Genomic DNA, 6,360 nt, shown 5'->3' on the forward strand with positions numbered 1-6,360 from the left:
GTATGTATATATATATGCATGTCTGTATATATATATATGTATGTATGTATATATATATATGTATGTATGTATATATGTATGTATATATATATGTATGTATATATGTATGTATATATATATGTATGTATATATGTATGTGTATATATGTATGTATATATATGTATGTATATATATGTATATATGTATGTATATATATATATGTATATATGTATGTATATATATATGTATGTAAATATATATGTATGTATATATATATATGTGAATATGTGTATGTTTATTTGTGAATATGTATATATGTGAATATATATATATGTATATACGTTTGTGTGTATGTGTATATACGTGTGTGTGTACATACGGTAAAAGAATTACAATAATAAGGGACCACACAGTTGTTACAGCTGCAAACTTAGATCATCAATACGCGTTGCGAAGGCGGGGAGGAATGGGGCTTGAAAAATGGTCGGATCATATAGGAACGAGGCTGCAAGGAGTGGCAACACCAAACGCGAATAACAATAGACGCACACACAAGCATACATAGGCACACACTCGCATAGATATATGCATAAAACCCTTCATCTGCTCCGTTTCCCCTCCATTCCTCTCCCTTCTCGTTGCTTTTTCTCTATTCTTTTGATTCTCTCTTCTTATCCCCCTTAATGTGTGTGTGTTGTGTGTATATGTGTGTGTGTGTGTGTGTGTGTGTGTGTGTGTGCTTATATATGCGTATGTATGAGCAGCGTGTTATTTATACACATGCATAAATTAGAAATGTATATTTAATAAGACGGAACATACGGGTGTCTGTATATATATATATATATATGTACGTCTATTTCTAGCTAACCCCCACTTTTTCTGCTTCTTTCTTTCTACATCCCTCCAGTTGTCATAATATACATCTGTACAAACATTATATATGGCTCTATGGTCGGTCCTACTGCGTGGCACTTTGGGCAAGTGTCTTCTGCTATAGCCTCGTGAGAGGGTTTTGTAGGTGGAGACTGAACGAAGCCCGTCATATATACATACAAACATACATGTGCGTGTGTGTGTATGCGTGCTTGCGTACGTGCGTGCGTGTGTGTGTGTGTGTTTTTGTGTTTTCCCCTACCATCAATTATCAACCAGTTTTCGTTTGGTTAAGTCCTCGTAACTTAGCGGTTTGGCAATAGGGAGCGACAGAATATTACCTAGCTTAAAAGAAAAGAAGTACTAGGGTCAGTTTGTTCGACAAAAACCTTTCAAAGCAGTGTTCCAGCACGGCCGCAGTCCAATGACTGAAACAATACCTATACTCTACCCCCAGTGTCAGAGTACTCTTTTCAACTTCGTTTTACATTTATGTGTTTACTCTGGTAAGTGACTGAGCACTCTACAGACACGTGTACCCTTAAAGTAGTTCTCGGGAAGATTCGGCGAGACACATGATGTGACGAAGCTGGACCTTTGAAATGCAAGTACTACTCACTTTTACCAGCTGAGTTGACTGAAGCAACTTTAAATAAAGAGTCATGTTCAAGGACACAACGCACCATCTGGAATCGAACTCACTACCATACGACCGTGAGCCGAATACCCTAACCACTAAGCCCCACAACTTCACTGCATTTAACTGGGCTAGCCTTGTCACAGTCTGAGCCACGCTGAATGCACCCGAGAACTACGTTAAGAGGACGCGTCTGCGGAATGCTCAGCCACTTACACGTTAATTTCACGAGCAAGTTGTTCCATTAATCGGATCAACTGGAACAAACATTGTCAAAAGCGATGAAATGCCAGTTTTTAAAAATAAATATTATCACACCTACAATATGATAGAAATTATTAATTGCATTTTGCGCAGTTCTGTTTACACATATGCATATATACACGTAACCATGTATACACATGCATAGGCTTTATTTTTATGCACTCATACAACAAATTTTTTCTATAACTTTTCTATCATGAAAAGCTAACACAGAGAATATCTGAGGTAATGATGTATATGGATACAATCCCATTCTCCAGACCAAATTAGTAAAAATAGAAAAAAACTATACATGTGCACACCGCTTACTCCGTAATGGCAGGTAAGGTAACGCAGGTAAAATAAGTTCTTCTTTCATGTCAACTTTATAAATTTTAATTGGAGTGTACATGTGTGCATTGTTATTTTTTCTTTACCTTACCGCTCCTGAGAGCCTTACTCCTGTTTGATGTAAATTGTTACGGCCGAGAGATAATTAGGAACATTTTTTCATTGGAATGTATTGGGGAAGAAACTTTAATTTAACGTCGCACTTGGTCGTTATCAAGATCCTGCTATAAAGAAATAGATAGTAGTGGTTGCCATAAGTGGCTTGTATACATAAACGTCTCCATAAGTATACAGTAGGAAGTGGAGGTTAACCTAAGTTAATCCAGCATTCAACATGAACGTTACCATAAATATAGCGACAGTCTTTTTAGTTCTATTAAGATATTTTTCACCATCAAACAAATACAACACCTAACATTTCAACATGCATAACGTCAACGTTAGCTATTCCTGTAGATCAGACACTACGGCCGATTGCATACATATCCACACTCTCCATGTCAACATCAAGCGTGCAAGTATGGAATCCCACTACCTATCATCTCATGAGATTCTGTCTTTTAAAAGCAGTAATATATCGAGTCGAACATCGATAACAAGTGGGGATAGTATCAAGAGGGTTTTACGGACTCACTACAAACACCTTCAAAACCGTGATTATTAGCATATATTCCTCCGTATCAAGGGACAACAAAAATTTCACATTCGTTTCCCAATTCATCTGGAAACACACCGATGCATACAGAGGTTTTCTTAAAACCATAACAATCCAGCCAGCTATAATCTTGACTTGCTACGAAGTCGCCCAGATGGTGCGCTGCTGCAACGCGAAAATTGTTTCAATCATTCATCGCTTCACCAAATATTACTTCAACGATCGTATGTCTGCCTTACGTACATGAAACTCCAAGCAGTACCTATAAATTAATTTTATATATATTGTGTATGTGTATAATCATCGTTATTTACGCACACGCACTGTCCACACATATTTAGAAAGATGATGAACGAGGGATTATGTCTGCATGTAAGTCTATCTATCTAACTTGCTAACACTTCCTCCCCCCACCACGCATTTCTCTCATTCCCTCTCTGTATTTACATCTGTTTTCTCATACTTATTACATTCATCTCCCTGGTTTCTTTCCCTCTTTCTATCTCCCTCGTTCTCCTCTCCCTGCCTCTGTCTTCTGGCTGCAGCGAAATGGTTGAATAGCTGAGCTGTTGAACTAAAACCCATCATTCACTGGCTCAAATCACCAGTGATCCGTATATTTCTGTCGTACATACTACCTTAGTTTACTTACTCGCTCATAACAGACATTACAGCTTAGGAAAATTGCTTACAGTAGTAACTAATGTCTCGTCCAGGTGGAGGACATATTTTATCAGTTTCTTAATGCGACAGTAACTTGCTTTTCAGGGCTAGATTATACCGATATTTTATTTCAATACTAATTTCCGTCGTTGGATTGTGGGAGTGCTGGAGCTACAGTGTGGAGTTTCTTAACAATGATATTGACATTCAGTGCCTGGTTGGTGCTTATTTTATTGACTTCGGTGGGATTTGAACTCAGAATGTAACAAGCCTAACATTTGCTATAGGGTGTTCTATCTTAAGAACTTACTGATTCAGCCCCATTCATCGCCATTTAATAGCTCCAAGTTTTTTTCTTCCTACCTCTTACTCCTCGTAGTTAACTGCTAAACCTGTTAGAAAGAAGAACCAAATCTCTCAGTTCACACGCTATTATCGTTTTAAAGAAAGTAAAGAACACTTTTAGATATATTGCTTCTAGCTATGCATAAAGATGAGTAGGTCGCGACTGGAATGCCTTTAGATATAGGTCTGCTTGATTTAGGATGTCCTGTATTTTACACATTAAAATCTGTCATCGCTTGTTTTCTATGTTCATGGGTTATTTTTCCCTCTTACAACAGTGGTTATCAACCATTTGTATTTCGGCGCCACCTTTCAATGAATGGTATTCTTCATGTCTTTAAGAAACGTTAAACAGATGTTTATTTTCATCGGGCAGGAATTAATTTTGTGCATTGATTTATTATCCATATGGTTTTATTATTATCCAATTCAGTATATGCTTCTTTTTAGATATTTGCATGGATTAGTGCCCTCTGTTAAATCTTTGTAGAAATTACTAACAGCAAGGGCTTGTAATAAAATTATGTTAGATCTCGGCGTATCATCTGTCATGTTTCTGCTCACTGATTGATTATACATCACTCTGCTCATATTCTAATCCTGACAGAGAGTTTTGTTGTATTTAAAATAAAAATATTGCACCAAGTTTAGATATTTTATTTCCAAGAAAAATCACGACCTGTTAAAAAAAAACACAGCGCTCCATGACATACGTCGCCGGCTTGTGAGCGTACAACTACTCCAAAGGCCTTTTACATTCACGTCAGGATCTAACGCATTAAAATAAATACAGAGGTGAAATGGTTGAGTGAATAGAAAGAGAAGTACTGATTTCTAGGTTGAGTTCAACATATCTGAAAATGTTTCATCATAGAGAGGATACATATATGTGTCAGCTGTAGGTATCAGACTATTTGTGGGTGAGTTACATTATGCTGCCAAACGTCCTGTGTCTAAGATGATTTATCTCTTCTACTTCTCGCATAGAAAACGGTGTTTAAATGCTGTTATACTGAAAACTTGGAACGATTATATAGAGTTCAAATAATATGTAAGTTTAGGAAGCGACACAGAGGTGGGAAGAAGAATAAGGGGGGGGGGGAAAGGGAGAGGAGAAATTAGCAGGCGCTTTTGAAAGAGCGGGAGAGAAAAGAAGATACTATTAGAAAAATGGAAGGAATAGAGTAAAACGAAAGGGATGCTCAATTAAGGGTGACAAAAATGGAGAATAATAAAAGCTGAAAATGATAAAAAGGAAGGTTAGGCGGAAGAAAGGAGAAAAGTAGGTTAACTCCTTTTACACAACTCAATATAATTTTTCTGAAGTAAAATTTCAAGTAGTCAATATATAGAATATAGGGTAATGTAATGCAGTATAATAATAATAATATGATATAATATATTATAATCCTTACTACAAAAGGCACATTGCCTGAAATTTTTGGGAGAGGGGACCAGTCGATTACATCGACCCCAGTGATTCACTGGCACTTAATTTATCGACCCCGAAAGGATGAAAGGCAAAGTCGACCTCGACGGAATTTGAACTCAGAACGTAAAAACGGACGAAATGCCGCTAAGCATTTTTCCGGCGTGTTCGCCGCCTTAGATATTCTTTTCTACTCTAGGAACAAGGCCCGAAGTTTTTGAGGAGGGGGGCAGTTGATTAGATCGACCCTAGTACGTAACTGGTACTTAATTCTTCGACCCCGATAGGATGAAAGGTAAAGTCGACTTCTGCGGATTTTAACTCAGAACGTAGACACGGGTGAAATACCGCTAAGTATTTCGTCCGGTTGTGGACAGCCGACACTTCCCATCATACCCAGCAAAATAAGCTGTGAGTTTTCATCAAATAACAACAGCAACAACAACAACAATAATAATTATAATTATAATTATTATTATTATTAATATTATTATTGAGTGAGAGAGCTGCGCATGCCATCAAAGTGACACTGGGGTACAATTATACGAAGCCCATATTATTATTATCATGATTATTGTTGTTGTTGTTGTTCCGCTTTGCTGTTGTACATTGTGTATGTCAGTACGCTCCGGTAATTTATGTATATATCATGTGTGATATCTTCAAGCATGAAACACTTCAAATATTGATTCTGATGAAGCTGTAATATATCGCATAGATACTCAACTCTCGGCGCACAGTTACATATAGGTGAACCGTCTGTAAGCTAATGAAGGTGATTACATGACTGCTTATACCCTTGTCATTAAAAAATAATTACTATATATTAGTATGAGCGTTCGCATGTGTGTGTGTGTGTGAGTGACTGTGTGGTAAGTAGCTTGCCTACCAACCACATGGTTCTGGGTTCAGTCCTACTGCGTGGCATCTTGGGAAAGTATCTTTACTATAGCCTCGGGCCGACCAAAGCTTTGTGAATGGATTTCGTAGACGGAAACTGAAAGAAGCCCGTCGTATATATGTATATATATATATATATGTATATATATATATGTATGTGTGTGTATATGTTTGTGTGTCTGTGTTTGTCCCCCCAACATCGTTTGACAACCGATGCTGGTGTGTTTACGTCTCCGTAACTTAGCGGTTCGGCAAAAGGGACGGTAGAATAAGTACTAGGCT

The sequence above is a fragment of the Octopus bimaculoides genome, chromosome 5 (genome assembly GCF_001194135.2).
Source record: "Octopus bimaculoides isolate UCB-OBI-ISO-001 chromosome 5, ASM119413v2, whole genome shotgun sequence".
Classification (NCBI taxonomy): domain Eukaryota; kingdom Metazoa; phylum Mollusca; class Cephalopoda; order Octopoda; family Octopodidae; genus Octopus; species Octopus bimaculoides.